This window comes from Canis lupus, chromosome 21, assembly GCF_003254725.2.
Source record: "Canis lupus dingo isolate Sandy chromosome 21, ASM325472v2, whole genome shotgun sequence".
Lineage (NCBI taxonomy): Eukaryota > Metazoa > Chordata > Mammalia > Carnivora > Canidae > Canis > Canis lupus.
The window spans coordinates 30,088,475-30,105,071 of record NC_064263.1 but is presented as its reverse complement, the minus strand read 5'-3'; the positions used below and the strand labels follow the sequence as shown (position 1 = coordinate 30,105,071).

The window sequence follows — 16,597 nt, the reverse complement described above, 5'->3', positions numbered from 1 at the left end:
AGACTTCTTGGACTCTATGGGACTCCTCTTTTCTACAGGGAAGCCAGTCAGATGATTTACGGCATGTTGAAAAAAATGGACCGGTGGTGGCACGAAAACAATTCCTCTATGGCCTGCTGGACTGGATGGAATCAGACCAGGCTGAGGCATACAGTTCTTAACATTGGACAATCTGAGAGTGAACCAGAATGCAGTTTTTCTTGACATACCTGTTTTAAAAGGTTTTTCAGACAACTTCACAGAAAGGTGCATTGTCTCTTCTCTCTGTTGAGAGCATTTCAGACAGAAGACTTCCCAAAGAGGAGGCAGAAGGGAGGAAGCTCCCATGTTGCTTAAAGGCTGTAATCAGAGCAGGCTTTGGATGCTCAGCTGTGAACGATGGCCATCTATAATTTTTTGTTGTTAATTTTTGAAGATCCTTGTGGCTGGAAAAGTGCATTCCTTATGAATAAACTATTTATTACAGCCAAAAGATCAATATTTATTATTAAAATATTTCTTTTTTATGTTGATCATTTTAAACTATTGGCAATAAAGAGTATGTAAAAGCAAAAAAAAAAATGTGTTATGGTCTTAAGCCAGATGTGCACTTGGTAGACTAGATCTTCACACTGTATCACAAATCATTATTCAGTCCAGCTTGTCCATCCTGGGATATAGTTTGCAGAGATGGGGAAGATTTTTTAAATTTAGAACTGTGTCTATAATGATGGATATTAAGAAAGACAGGAATAACAGTACTGCTTTGAAAAGCTAATCTTCATAAATAACAGACTAATTAAAATGTAAAAAAGTATTTTTGGTTAACAGTTTTTTGCTTCCTATTTACATAGGAAGCATGGAGGAAAGTTGGAGAAATCCAGAAGAATCAAGAGACGGAACACAACTAATTTTGAATGTTGTGTCTCAAGTACAGGAAATGAGTAACCTGTTGACAATATTATTAAGAAAAATATTTTGTAGGGAGAGACATTTTACAAAGGAAAAAGTGTAAATGGCTGGTTCGTACTCCATAATTTGGGGTGAACAGTTGAAAGCAATATTTTAAAATATTCTCTTGGGGAAAAAATTGTGGCTGGCAGTACCCAATTAACTAAGCATCATTCTCAAGTATGACATTCCAGACAAGGCCTTGGTTGCATAACAATTTTTCCAATTATATTCAGTAAAAAGATAGGTAGATTCTTATTGAACCTATGTAAATAACTCTATTACAATTAGAAGTAAGAACACATAAAAAAAGTTTCTGAATTTGGGAGGGGCAGTCAGGCAGGGAGAATATCATTCAAGAATATTACATTTCAGGGGCACCTGGGTGGCTCAGTGGTTGAGCGTCTGCCTTTGGCTCAGGTCCCGGGATCAAGTCCTGCATCAGGCTCCCTGCAGGGAGCCTGCTTCTCCCTCTGCCTTATGTCTCTGCCTCTCTCTGTCTGTCATGAATAAATAAATAAAATCTTTTAAAAAGTTAAAAAAAAAGAATATTCCATTTCAGTTCACATAACCAGAATCTACTAAATTGTTATGGGTTATAGATAACCTTAATAAGAAAGAGAAAGAGCTTCCTTTTATACCCAGAAAATAGAACATTAAAATGACATCAACAACATTTGAACAAATGGCTACAATAATCTCTCTTCAGTTCATTCAGTCCTGTGTAATCAAGTCTTGTTCAGCTGGATCTTAGGTTGGCAGTATCATGAACCCATTGGCTTCTTGATCAAAAAAGTTTCTGGAAATCTTGACTTAGCCCACTGTACAGTCTTAAAGTTGTTTAGGCAATGACATCAGAAACCTGTACCCAAGATCTATTCTTTAAAGTATCTGGTACAGTCCTTTTCCATGGACTCTGGGATCATGCTTCTTTGTTGAAGATGTGAACCCTGGCCTGTAGATGATTATAGAGCCTTCAGGGAAACATCCAAGTAATACCAACACTATCTGTAGAAGCCAGAGACTTAAAATGACTGTGACAATTACTGGAGTGTTCATAACAAGACTGATGCAACTGACAAAGAATTTTGGTTATTTCTATGTCATGCAAAACAAAGATGATCCAAAAGAAATATAAAGCTTTAGTCAACATGTCTATACAGATAATTAAGGCCATTTTCCAAAAATACATTGAATATGAAATCTGATTTATAATAATGGATGAGCACACTTTTTACAGAGGAAAAATTCTTGAGATGTACAAAATTCCTGAGGTATAATATATATACTAATATACTAAGAATATACCAAAAATATATCGACAATATCAAGTAAAGAGACTTAGAGTAGGTCTTAAACATCAGCATTTTAATAAAACCCTATAGATTTAAGTCTGATGTTTATCCCCAAATGAAAACCAGAGATCCAAAGTAAAGAAGATTCCAACCAAGCAAACACTTAAAATAATAACTGAAATTTATATTGGTCATACCACATTCTTGTTGCTAACATGAGGCGAAACATATCTGGACACTGATAACTAGAAACATTGACAAATCGTCAGGGTATTCCCATAAGCATTTAGGCTCTAAAATATTTACATTAATAATATTTTACCTATATAAATTTAACTTAGGGAAGGCTGAGCATCTTTTCTAATTTGAACGACTCTTTCCATGAAAATCATCAACAGTAACATAACAAATAAACTCTAATTATTTTTAACACCTTTCTTTTATAGGGTAAAAGAAAAAATCATTGGATTTTAGGAAGGTAAACCCCAAAAGTTGTCAAGAGATATGAACAGTTGACATAGTACCATGGGTACCTAAGGAACAACTGGTTGGCTCCATCTGAAAGTGACAACAAAACATCTAAAAATAGGCAGGACTGTAAAGAACCTTAGTTCTTTCATAAGTAAAGAAACATTGTTTGCTTTATAAAAATAATCAAGAGCATAATAAAGTTAACATAAAGCACATAAAATTATTCTGGTAAGACAATATTTTGTAATCTAGACAGTTTACACAGAAGAGAGAACTTCATATTACAGGAAAAGGGGGTAAACAGTAAACCAAGGAAACAAGACCATCAAAACCAAGCAAACTTTGCAAAGACTTTAACACATTTTGTAGCTTTTCAGACTCAGGTTTTATAAACCAAGACAATTAAAATGTATTTCTAGACAGAAAGTGGAATGGTGGCTGCTAGGATCTTGGGAACTGGGGGGATTGGGTAATTACAGAATTTCAGCTTGGGAAGATCAAACATTTCTGGGGATGGATAGTAGTCATGGTTGCACAACAATGTGAGTATACTTTATGTTACTGAACTGTGCATGTTAAAATGATAAATTATTTCCAAGTTTTGTCCTTCATTTTATATTCTGGAACAAACTTATCTGTTATTCTAAAACCCATGTCAGGGCATTTGCAATGTTGGAACTAGTTGTACAAGATTCCTAAGAATATTAATATGCAATGCATTCATTGTTGCTATTTTCAAGTGGTTCAATAAATAAGAATTATAAACCTTTCTCAATTTCAATTTCTAATATGGTAAATGTCAGAGTTAAGACCCCCCACTCCCCCAGCTTGCAGTTTTCAATATACACATACACAAAGGTTTTAAGTTACCTTAAAGATAACTTGGAAGTTACCTTTAAGCTGACATAGTATAAAAAAAAATTACCATTGAAATAAAAAGTTTTTAAGAATAATGATTCAATTTAGTTAAACACAATTTCCATTTTTTTCATAATCTTAAACATTATGAAGAATGTTAACTTATTTTGATCAGTAAGATCTACAAAAAAGAATACCAAAGTAGAATGTTGTTAGGAATTATACTTAACACTAATAAATCAGAGAAAACATAGCTGTTATTATTAAACCCCAAATATTAAACTAGTTTTATTTTCTGAAGATTAAATTTAGGTACTTGAAGTCTTAAAATGTTATTGAGTTGGTTTTTGTAAGAATTTTTTTTTAATGTAGCACATTTAAAATATTAGAAGTTCAATTTTATTGCTTTCTGGGAATTTTGGGAATATTTGCTTTATATATAAGCACTTATTTATTCCTATCAGACAATCAGAATAGAGTTCTTGGTAATCAAATGTATTAATACCCTCTGGTGGTAGGAAAATATTATCTAATCACAAAATAAAGAGTTGAAAGCTTTTCTGAACTATAGGCACATAGACAGAGAGACACATAAAGAGAGCTTATTGCTTCAATTCTGCAATTTCAGTTAAGAGTAGGACCAGAAACCCCAAATTCCACCAGCCCTGGTATGAAAGTTTCCTTCCCAATGGGCACAGAACTCTTAATTGATTTGGGCTCAAAACAGACAAACAAAAAGGACTAACATCCGGATTCTCCATTGTTTCTCACTCAGCATGGAATAGATCTCTGTAATCCATTAAGCCATTTCTAAAGATCACCACAGGGTCAGACTCTAAAAGCAAATTCTCCATCACTGCTGCTACTAATGAGTAGTGGCTATAAATGAACCAAAACCAAAATATCAAATTAGCAGAGAGGAAAATTAAAATTAGAAAAATAGCAAAGATGCTTTGTCACTTTGGATTCACCTCCAGGTGCCAAGAGCTGTACTCAGGTATAAGCAGCCTATAGGAGATGCACTTCTCTGATGGCAAAGTTTACCTGCCTCTGTCAGATGAATCCTTTGGGCATCTTGGGGAAAGAACTCTAAAGCTGAAAAAAGGTCATTTTCAAAATAAGAAAAAAGCATGACTCTCCTGCACATATACATATTAAAGATTTTTATTTAAAATCTTCACTAATGAGGAAGTAGATAAGGTGTTATAACCAGTTTAAAGGGGAATCTAAAGAACAGACATATTTATGGATTAGGAATACTGAAATGCATGTGCATTATGGAGCCGAAGTTAGTTTATTGTGTATGTGGTAGAGAGTGGGGAGTGGTGTCAGGGTCAGGTGTTTTGCATTGCTGCTACCTACAACTCTGAGCTGTAAAATAAGTTCTAGGAAAATCAGAATCAGATATTGAGAAGAGGGTATTATAGATAATACATAGTATTATTGAAGCTCAAAATTTTTCCTACATAAGGTTATCATTAAGATGCTGGTGCCATTCCCTGGGCCAGGAAGATATGGTGCGACTGGAACTGCCTATAATTCAGCCACTCCCAGGCCCCACTTCATTACTCCAGGATAATGTTTATCTCTTCCCCCTAAGCCCAACCAGCCCCACAGCTTTCATCCAATCAAGCCAGGAACTCCCACTTAGCACCCACATTATCCTCAGCTTGTCCACCCACATTGGGAAAAAAAAAAAAAACGACCTTTCTCCTATGTTTCAACCTTTCTCCTATATGTCTGAATCCTGATGTGAAAAGCTAAAAATTAAAAAAGTATATTTTTAAGCTTGAATTTGTTTAAAAATCTCCCTAACTTCAGTTTCTAATGTAAACACCCATAAAGCTAAAAGAATTTGCCTTCGACTACTTTCAGTAAGAAAAACAGAAGGATTCCCTTACTTCTCTGAAGCATGACTCTGAGTTATGGTGAATTGTCCAATTTCATTTCTAAACGGCTAAAAAAAGGAAAAAAGGCATTCCCACAAAAATATAGTGTAATAAACAGTTAATAAGGACAGAAAGACAAAAAGGAAGGCAATCTGTCATTCATATGTTGAAAAAGATAAAGATGCTTCCTTCTCCTAGAGGGGCTTTAAAATGAAATCCTATGGGTGCATAGTGGAGCTAGAAAGCACCTGTTAAAATGAGAGATGTCTTGGATGCAGACAAGATCCAGAGAAAAGGAGAAAACAGTGACAATTCCCCTGACTTCAAAGGCAGGTTGAGAGACCACCTGCGAGGATTTGCAAGGTTGCTTGTTGGAGACAGCCTTGTGACCCTGAGATTAACACGCACTCCTCAACCCTTCAAGTGAGGTTTGAGGAATTTGAAAAAAGACTTTGGGAAACATAGTCGCAGCACTGTGGCCTTTCCCCTCTCACCTCCTCCCTCTTGGGGAGGTGAGCTCCTCCTCCTCTCAAGTCTCAGAAGGAGTTTTCAAAGATTAGTTGGCAAACCGTGCTCCTTAGAATCCAGAGGACCAGATCGACTGGTACTGGATGCATGCCAGAGAAAATTAAAAGCAGAAGGCCACGGCTGGAGTCAGGGTAGGAGGAGGAGTGTGTACACTACTTAATGCAGAACAGAAAAGCACATGCACCCCGTGGGTCACATGGGGGAAGGGAGAAAATGAACGTGAGGGTTGTTTTTAAGGAGCCCCTGCACAAGTGGGCTGCCTGCCAGAGGCTGCTAGGCAACAGGGGCCTGGAATCAAATGCAGAAGCCAGTGGAGCAAGTGGCCAGCAGAGGAGGTGCTGTTGTCCAGTGTTTTCAGTGGAGCCATCCCCAAGCCCTTCACTCCTCCACAACCCTCCCTCCACCTTGCCACCCCTACCCAAGAGCGGCGTAAGAGGAGGGGTCCACTTTGAACACGTACTGAGGTCCTGGAACACCATCACCAAGCGCTTCAGTTCCCCTAAAGGAAGCCCCCTCCACCTCCCCCTCCTTCCTCAGTCCACCTCCACCAGAAGCCCGGAAGTCCTTGTAGGACCCACACCCTAGAGGGAGTGGGAAAGGAGCAGTAGAAGCATTAGGTAGGAAAGCAAAGAAGCCAGCTGTTCTACCCAGCTCCTCTGGCCCCTACTTCGCTTTCCACAACGGCAGGCTTCCAGCCTGAAGCAACCTGAACTGGGGAAGTGGAGGAAGGAGAAATACTTGCCTTAAATGAAATTCAGAGTTTTAACTATTACATGGGACTGGCCGTTTTAACGACTGAGACTACTTCATGACTAAAATTGGCTGGAGGACCTTTTTTCTAAGTGTCTTCAAGAACTACAGGTACCCACCTGAAGAACCAGCCTCTGAGTAGAGGGAGCAGGGACGGAAATGAATTTGCTTTATGATCACATCCTATCGAGGCTACGCTTTTTAACATAATGGGTAAACCAGTTTGCTCCAAAGAAGACCGCCTCTTTCCTGATTCTCTAGTAAGCCAACCACACTGTTGCCCTAAAATAATTTTACAGGACTTCAGAAATTTCCATCCCCAGCATACCAAGCCAGAAAAAGACCCTGCAGGTTTTCAGAAACTTGTCAACCACATAGACACAGGACAGCAGCCAAGCAGGAAAATAATAGCATGATTTCACATGTTCTTTTTTTTGGTGGTGGTGGGGGTTATCTTCTTGTTTTGAATATTCCACGAGATTCCTCAGACAGCAAGTTCTAGAGCTCGGTTTATCAGAGGAGGAAAAACAACAATGCCAGCTCATCCAGTTAGCTGGTCAGAATCAGGGAGAAATCAAACCAGAGGATGCAACAAATTCTAAGAATTCATTCACAAGACAGTTCTTTGTATTTTATGAGACTTATATCCTAGGAAGCATGCCAAAGAACCTCTGGATGAATTCTAGAAACACTGCACCTTGGGGTGGCAGGTGGACACCAGCTAGAGCCCTTTTCAGCCTTTCTTCTGAGAGCATTCATGTCCTCAGACCAATCTCTGATACAAGTTATACAAGCTCTCCAGGAGAGAACTACCTTCAAGGATCATGTGAATTTACAATTTCAGTGTAAGTTGTGCTGTGTATTTCTAAGCACAGTGAATGTGTACATCACTAACAAAACAGGTACATTACAATCATTTTCCTTCCCTAATATACTGAAGTATCATAAGACATATGTGAAGAAGGCATTATCGAGTTACAGGTACTGATGATTTCAACATTCCTTCAAGATTTACCATTTACCTGTGTATGATAGCCCATCATTGGGACGCCTGGGTGGCTTAGAGGTTGAGCGCCTGACTTTAGCCCCAGGTGTGATCCCACAGTCTTGGGCTTGAGTCCCGCATCAGGCTCCCTGCATGTCTCTGCCTCTCTCTCTCTGTGTCTTTCATGAATAAATAAAAATCTTTAAAAAAAAAAAAAGAAGAAGAAGATAACCTATCATTCTGGGTTGGGTGGGGTGTGTTTTTTTTTTTTTTTTTTTTAAACTACTAGGGTATCTCTAAAGAACAGGTATGGGGCTGCTTATGTGGAATCTCCGCAGAATGACTGTGGCAGACCCCCTGGGCTGACTAGTTCAGCAGCCAAGGAATGCCTGTACAATAATCAGCATATGTAAAATGGGGGGAAATTCAGCTCCTTTGGCTAAAATTCCCCTTTGGGAGAATTCAAAAATTGTGTCCTATGTATCAGTATTTCTCAAACTTTAGTAATTACCTGGGGATTTTGTTAAAATGCAGGTTCTGATTAGAAGGTCTGGGGATGGGCCTGAGAGTCTTCATTTCTAACAACTTTCCAGGGGATGTTGGCCCTGTTGACACCCCAAGAAGGGAATAAATTGAAGAAAAGGTAGAAAAGAGGGGAAAAAAATGGACTGACTGTGGAATAGAGGATCGTAAGCCCAATACTCACTCCTGGTCATGCTCTGAGACCACTTCCAGGGGAGGCCCTTTAGATTCTTTAGCAGCTAGATCTCCCTGGAGGATCCCATTGTAAAATCCCCGTATGAGAACAGTACCACCCCACTTATCTTGGATCTGTGTGGCATGGAGTGGGGAGTGGGGTGTCCCCCTTACATTTGGAGGAAAACGTCATGGCTCCCAGGTAGTGAAACTCTAGCAGCAGTGACAGCAGTGTCCTAGGACAGGGGAAGTACTCCAAGGTGTGGAATGGAGGAAACAATGGCAAGAGCCACACAGGAATTCTTGGACTGCGTGCATGAGACATCACTGGTTAAGTCCCAGAAAAAAACTTCTGGTAAGGGGTGTGTTAAGGGGTGTGATAAGAGATAGATATGTGACCTCCAAAGAACTACACGTGTGCTCTGTAAGAGCTGGCATTCAGGGAGGGCGTCATGGCAGGCTGTGTCAGCCAGAGAAGCAGAAACCTCCCACAGAGAAGGGAGCCTAACGTCACCGCCCCAACCCTCCCCTCCCAGGAAGGGGCACTTGCCTGTTTGCTTTTCCTTCTTCCTTAACACTAGAGAGAAGAAGATATGGGAGTACCTGAGACCCAGACTGTGACCCCTTTCCTCCTCTCTACTCTGATCATATTTAGATATTCAGAAAAATTTTAAAGTTTTCTGTGGATTTTCATCCTTAGAACCCATGTTTCTACTGCATTTTCTTGATTTATAAGATCTAAGTATATTAATAAAATGAGAACTTTCTTGTGGAAAAAAAGCCTGATACCTTGACTCTGAGAGGTGATTCGTTATTAGCAACAATAATGATGGCAGCTAACCTTTATCAACTGCTATTTTCCATATACTCTGTTGGCTGTTTTACATGGAATCTCTTATTATAATCCTCCTCATGACTCTGTGAGGTAGGAACTGTCATAGTCTCAAATTTACAGGAAAAGGAAACTGAGGTTTAAGCAGTGTAGACCACTTGTTCAGTACACCCCAGCTGGTGAATACTGACGTCAGGATTTGAATCCAGGTACAAGCTCTGGAGAAGGATGCAGGAAACGCATGAGGTTCTGGAGAATGCAGAGGATCTTGGAAAAGGCCACAATCCCTTACCCCTCCCCCACAAACAAATATTAACGGTGAGAGACTGCCCTGGGGTAGGTACTGAGCAGAGAGTGGTGAGGGAGACAGATGGGCCCACAGAGCTTACTGTGTGAAGGAAGAGAGCCTCAAACACAAATAATAATGTCATCTTCGGGGCAGCCTGGGTGGCTCAGCGGTTTAGTGCCACCTTCAGCCCAAGGCATGATTCTGGAGTCCTAGGATGGAGTCCCACATCAGACTCCCTGCATGGAGCCTGCTTCTCCCTCTGTGTCTCTGTGTCTCTCTCATGAATAAATAAAATCTTAAAAAAAAATAGAATGTCATCTTCAATATTTCTGTAAACTATGAAGAAAAGTCCAAAGGGGCATCTCCAAGGTAACAGGTGGAGAACAATTTAGACCAAGCAGGGAGAACAGGGTTCTCTGAGTAAGAAGGGTCTAAACAGAGACCTGACAAATGAGCACATTAGTCAGATGAAGTGAGGAAAAACCTCTTGGGCAGAGGAAATCGCTGGTGAAAAAAAGGGGGAGCCCGGGTGGCTCAGTGGTTTAGTGCCACCTTCAGCCCAGGGCCTGATTCTGGAGGCCCGGGATCAAGTCCCATGTCAGGCTCCCTGCATGGCTGTGTCTCTGCCTCTCTCCCTCTCTCATTCTGTGTGTGTCTCTCATGAACAAATAAAGAAATCTTAAAAAAAAAAGAAAAAGAAAAAGAAAAAAAGTATTCCAAGACTTTTTGGGGGTAGGGATTGGAACAGGCTGGGGCACATTTCAAGTCTCACTTGCGGATCACAGAGTCTCCATCCACTACTGGGATAGATGAATGTGAGAGTTTTGGCATTTGGGGGCTAAAGCTTCAGGATTTGCTAGTCAGATATGGAATCAGAAAGTGCTCTCTGAAGGGGTGAGGATCAGGGATCCTGAGGCAGGAACTCATCTTGGGCTTTCTCTGTCTCAGGGGCTCCTAGTCTCTTGGTAGAATCCTCAGGTTTCTGCTCCCTGTTCTCACCCACCCTTTAACCCCTCATCTGCTCAGGTCTTCTGCACTGCGTTTTCAGACTGCCCATTCATTTCCACCTGGCCCTATTCTACCTCCCCATCCAGGCATTTCCCCTGTACGTATGGAAGGAATAGCTCAGTTTTCTTGCCTTAACTGGAACCAACTTGTGCATTTTCTGCCTTTATTCTTTTGCTTAAAACTTTTTCTTTCCTGCAATTCCCTTTCCTATTTATATTCACCTGAAAGAACTCTGGAAGTCTAGCTCAGAGTGCACTTCCTTCACAAAGCTTGCCCACGTCCCTACAATCAGAGCTCCTATTTTGTCCATTACCGCCCATCTGATGGTAGTATAGTCTGCTTGCTTTACTATATTTTACGCACACTTATGTCTTCCAAAAGTTAGTGAGCCTGTCCAGACATGAGCCATATTATATCCATACCTTGATAGGCCCAGCCTCTTGTGCTTCCTTCTCTCCTTTCTTAGGGTAGGAAATACCTGTTCATATTAATCAGTAGCTTGTTTACTTTTTAAAGTCCTCACCATCTAGTTATATTCTCACTCTTCTCTGAGGGTGAGAGTCACCTGGGTGCTTGCTAAAAAGTCAGATTTCTGGATTCTACCCTAAACCCAACGAGTCATATTGTTCAGGGGGAAGAGAATCAAAAGTTATATTACAAACAACTGCAACAGGTAATTCTTATCATGACAGAATTTGGGAAAGTACTACTGAGTATTATTTAAGTCAGGGAATTATATGCCCTGAGCTAAATGTTTGTTCATTCACCTTTTCCCCCCTGTAGCTGAACAGATGTTATTGCAATAGGACTTGTTTTTCTGAAGCCTCCAGCCCCTTAAAAGGGAATGAAGGAAATATGTTTTAGATGTAGAAGTATTTCAAGATGGATGTTTGGAACTGGGAAGAGAGCCTGGACTGGAGACCTAGATTAGAGAGTAAATTTGCACAGAATAGACCAGAAACCCAAATCTGGGAAAGAGTCTGTGCAGAACAGGAATACCTAATTACACCAGGAATGTAACCCTCACAATTGTCCTCATTAAGTAGGTTTTATTATCTACATTGTGCAGATTAAGAGGCTGAGTTACAAAGAAGTCAAGGGATGTAAGTCATACAGCTAGTAAGCATAAAAGCTCCCAAATTACATGTGATTGTGTATTCATTTCACAAATATTTATTAAGTGTCTCCTATATACAAAGCACCTTTCTTAAAACATAGTCCATCCTTTTATCTAGCAGCTTTTAAGCTTTTCCTAGTTTGATTACAATGACTCTAGATATTGATTCCCTTTTTGTTGGGATTCACAGGGTTTTTTGAATCTGCAGCTTTAGTTTCTTGCTAGAAGCTGCCCTAAGTCCCCTTCCACTTGTCTACAGAAGTCCATGTCTCAAGACGGATACTTTCATAATAATCATGGAAATGATATTCCATCACTTTGCCATATTCTATTGTTAAGATTAAAGGCAGAAGTCCCTTTCCCTACACTTGGGGGTGGGGTGGGAGATACCTTAGAACCTGTTGACCACAGTCTCCTATTAGACTCCTTACTTTGCCCATCGCTGCCTTTGATTTTTGTACAGTGGGACTCACAGTGCAGTCAAAACTGTCTAATTTGGGGAATGTATGAGTGCCTTCAAGGCAAAAGTGGGTTCCCGTGCCTTCTTACCACTCACTTTGGGCTTGATAATTCCTTATTGTTTTGTCATCCCTTCGTTGACCTTAAGAAAATGTTTCTTATGTTTTGTCCAGTTTTTCTCTCTCAAGTTGTTTTCAGTCAGAGAGTTGATCCAAATAACCTAGTCCACCTTACTGGGAAAAAGAAGTCCTGATTCAGTGTTTAGAAGATCCACTCAGACCGCAGTTTGAGGAATAGTCTGTAAGGATGCAAGTGTGGAAGCAGAAAGATAGTTATTTTAATAACCCAGGTGAGAGAGGATGATGGCTTGATATAAGGTGGTAACAGTACAGAAACCTCAGGCAGAAGGGGTAACACAAACATTTAAAAAACATTTAAGAGAGTTATATCATTTTCTCTGAAGTGTAACTGAAGGTGAGGGCTGTATAGAAGCTCATCAGGACTCTGGAATCACCAGGTGGTGTTACATTCCAGTACCTTTTTTTATCCCTCCACTGCTTATTATACTCCACTGCAACCATACCTACCACCAGAAAGTCAGTTAAAACTCCTCTCTATAGTCTGGTTGTAAATTTTTATAGGGGGCAGCCTAGCTGGCTCAGCAGTTTAGTGCGGCGTTCAGCCCAGGGTGTGATCCTGGAGACCCAGGATCAAGTCCCATGTCAGGCTCCCTGCATGGAGCCTGCTTCTCCCTCTGCCTGTGTCTCTGCCTCTCTGTGTCTCTCATGAATAAATAAAATCTTAAAAAAAATTTTAGAGGACAACCCCTGAGCTAGTGAATAATAAACTTTTATATTGTCCCACCATCGACAATGTAAAAGATTTCCCATTTTTCTATAGAGTGTACAGTGGGGAGGTGCATCTCCAGCCTCAGAGGTGGATGCCCCACAGAGTCCTCCAGAGAGGAGTCACTTAACAAGGGTCTGCAGCTTTGAGTTGGATTTGTGGTTTAAATATCCCCTCAGCCACCCTTTATTTTCTAGCTTTGAGAAGTTGGTATGGTTCTGAGTACGGTTCTTGAGGTCACTGGCACTGTGTTGCAGACTAGTGGTCTTTCTGTTTCCTTCCATTCACCCCACATCATCTTCATTTAGGAGGCTCAGCCAGGTTGGCCTGGCTTTTCTTGTTTCACCTCTTCTGCTGTTCTGCAGCATTTAATTGGAGACTTGATGGAGCCCACCCTTCCCCAGATTTAATGCCCTAGACTCCAAGCTCTCTTCCCTACAACAGCAGTTGCATACCTGCCTTACTCCCTGACTTCATTTTAAGCCATTTTTTCCCCCTGGTTATTGCGCTTTGGTCTCCTGGGGCCTCTGTCTCCTGAATTTACCAAGGTCATTCCTACCCTAGAACCTTTCCTTCTCTATTCAGTCTACCTGGAAAGCTCTTTCTCTAGACCTTCTTGTAGCTGGTTTCTACCCACCATCCCAGAATCCCCGAATCCTCTCCTGGGTTCAGCATCAATAGATTAAATTGATTAAAAATCTAAGTTATGTAGATCCTGCACATCAGACAGAGGAAACGTTAAGCACGTTATAAAACAACAGGGAGGGCAGGCATGCCAGTCTGAGACACAAGGTAGGAGGCTATAGCACTGCTTCATTCCTAAAAACAAAGGAGTAACCATTATGCCTATGCACATTTGATACTACCAAGCAAAGTGAGTCCTTTCTAAGTCTACTATGGTCTGAATGTATTCCCCCCAAATTCATATGCTGAAACCTAACCCCCAAGGTGATGGTATTAGGAGATGGGGGGGGGGGCTTTTGATGGTGATTAGATCATTTGGGCAGAACCCTCATGCATAGAATTAATGCCTTTATTAAAGAAGCTTGAGGAAGCTCCCTTGGCCCTTCCACCTTGTGACATTACAGAAAAAGATGGCCATTGAGGAAGCAGACTCTCACCAGATACCAAACCTGTTAGCACCTTGGTCTTGGACTTCCCGGCCTCCAGAACTGTAAGAAATAAATTTCTGTTGTTTATAAGCCACCCAGTCTACCGTATTCTGGTATAGCAGCCCAAACAGAGTAAGGTTCCCAATTTCTAAATTGACTATTAGTCTGAGTCAAGGCAGGCCCAGTAGAGGGACCTCAGAGATACTATAGAGGGATCTGGAAACTTCAGGCCCAGGTCGAGGAGCATCTGCTTCCTGGACTTACCAGTGAGGAGGGGATGATTTTTGAGTCTGGGGACTTTATTTTGTGGGCTCATCAAGCTATCACTTCTGTTACCTTTTGTCACAGAGTCACATCCTGCTATAATTATCTTTAATCCAGACTGGCCAATACTGGCTTCACTAAAATGTCAACCAATCTGTTGTTTCTTCTCAGTCATTTACTTGATCTAGGACTCTGGGCGAATCATTTCACCCGAGTTTTAACTTCTTTGCCTGTATAAAGGGGGGGACAAGGCAAAACCAGCCCCTAACATTACCAGGGTCATTGCAGGGGCGGGATTAGAATAGGGGAAAGCACTTTGAAAGGTTTAAGGACACATTATGTGATTAGGAAGTAGGATTATGATTACAGCTATCTGCATTTTGCCAGCTCCCAACAATTACAACCCAATAGTTACAGCAGTGTCTTCCAAGTCCTGCTGAGTGAGAGGCCTGCCAGTCATCAAAACATATTAGAATCAAGACTTACCCAGGCAGCTACTTCTGGACTCCACAGCAATACGTGTTTTTCCTGTCCCTGGTGAGGGCCCCTCTGCTGGAGTGAGTGAGCACAGTGGCTCAGCTCCTAAATCCTACCAAGCCCCCCCCCCCCCCCCCCAGGAGATCTTCCCATTCTCTGGCTTTCCTCTGCTGCTTGCCCATCTGTCCCCCTTCCCTGTGGATCACTCACTTACACCGCCCCCCCTCCTCTCCCATCCCCTCCTGGGGTCCCATTCCTTGCCCTCACCCTCCTGTCCTTTCTGCTGCTTCCCTGTCCCCAAAGCCCATTTCAGCCAGCGACCCCTCTGTGCATCAGCCTCTCTCCCTCTCCTTTCAACCGTCCTGGCCTCAGCCGTTTTCCCCCCGCGTGGTCCCGCTTCTCACCTCCAGACGTTGGAAGTTCAACGCTTTCCAGCGCCCGCGGGTGGGTGGCGGTCCAGGGGGCGGGGCGCCCGAAGGTGTGTGGCAGGGCCTGGCACCGAATCACGTCCCCTAAGCACACCTGGTATCTCTGCGGCTCCTCCTGAACTGGCTTGGGTCCGTCTCTCCTTCAGGCCTTGCCCTTGAGATGACTTACAGACTTACCCGAGGCAAAGACCAGACCAGCAGAACCCAGTACCGGTCCATGGGAGCCCTCTGGATAAAATAATGGATGTTGTCATTGTTTTCCTGTTAAATTGTAACTGTTAAAATTCAATTGATTATTTGAGGAACACACTAAATCTGATAATGAAATTGTACCTCCATAAGCACCTGCAGCATTTGCTTCTTTCAAGGCCAGACTTCACCTCCAGAAGCAATCCATCCAAGCTGGGTAATTCCGTAGAAAAACTAAGCAGAGGCCTAAGGTACCTCCCAGGAAACATTATACTTTGAACACAGGCATTCTATTTTGCTATCCTTTTAAATCCCACTAAAACTATTGTAAAGGGATTTCCCCTCCCTCCTAATGCATTGTTTGAAATATGAGTGAAAGTGAGAAGGAGCTAGGAAATGGGACTTCCTCATCTATCCTAGGCCAAAGTGTAGAACACATCCCCCATCTCCTATGCTCTGTTACTCTCTGGCACCATGCTGAGCATTGCCTGATCCCTTAACTGACTTTATTTATTTTTTAAAGATTTTATTTATTCATGAGAGACACAGAGAAGAAGAGAGACAGGCAGAGGGAGAAGCAGGCTCCCATCAGGGACCCCATGTGGGACTCAGTCCTGGGACCCTGGGATCATGTCCTGAGCTGAAGGCAGATGCTCAACCACTGAGCCACACAGGCAACTGACTTTAAAGGGATTTTTAAAGGCAAAAATCCTCAGAAATGGTAAGGAAAGAGGAGATGACAACATTTTGGAACCTGAAAAATGGACAGGTGTCTCATGGCTTAATAGAACCTACAACAGTATGTAAGGTACAAGTAAGCAAAGAATTGCCACAGCTGAATGATAGAACCCTCAAAAGGTCTAGAAATTGATGTTCAAGGTATCTTTGAAAATGAGGTAGAGGGAAAATAAAAGAAGATTGGTTGAAAGCTTTTGAGAAGAAGATACTGCTTTTCTTACCAGACAGAAACAGGAGATCTGGCTTGAGAAGGTAAGACTGAAGATCCTTCAGGAACAGCTGAAGGCCAGGGATACCACAAAACACTTGGATGCTCAAGAGCACATGAGCACAGTATAGACCTCATAGCCCACCCTACTCCACCCTGCTGTCTTCTCCCATTGGTTCCTCAGATGATGGGACCCACACCTTTATTCTCTATCCAGAAAATATGAAA

The 16,597-nt window shown here is 41.6% G+C and overlaps 1 long non-coding RNA gene across 12 annotated transcripts in view; it reads right to left on the bottom strand.

Annotated features, from left to right (window-relative positions):
• The window catches only part of LOC112667546 (uncharacterized), a 45,426-nt gene extending 29,959 nt beyond the window's left edge, over positions 1-15,467 (bottom strand). For 2 of the 12 annotated variants that reach the window (XR_007404447.1, XR_007404448.1), the window contains exons 1-4: positions 15,074-15,467; positions 14,816-14,881; positions 12,205-14,125; positions 7,744-7,906 (exon numbers count right to left, since the gene is read on the bottom strand). This is a non-coding gene — a long non-coding RNA (uncharacterized LOC112667546). The other 10 variants (XR_007404453.1, XR_004807731.2, XR_004807727.2 and 7 more) reach the window with 10 other exon arrangements.
• Positions 15,468-16,597: the final 1,130 nt, after the last annotated feature.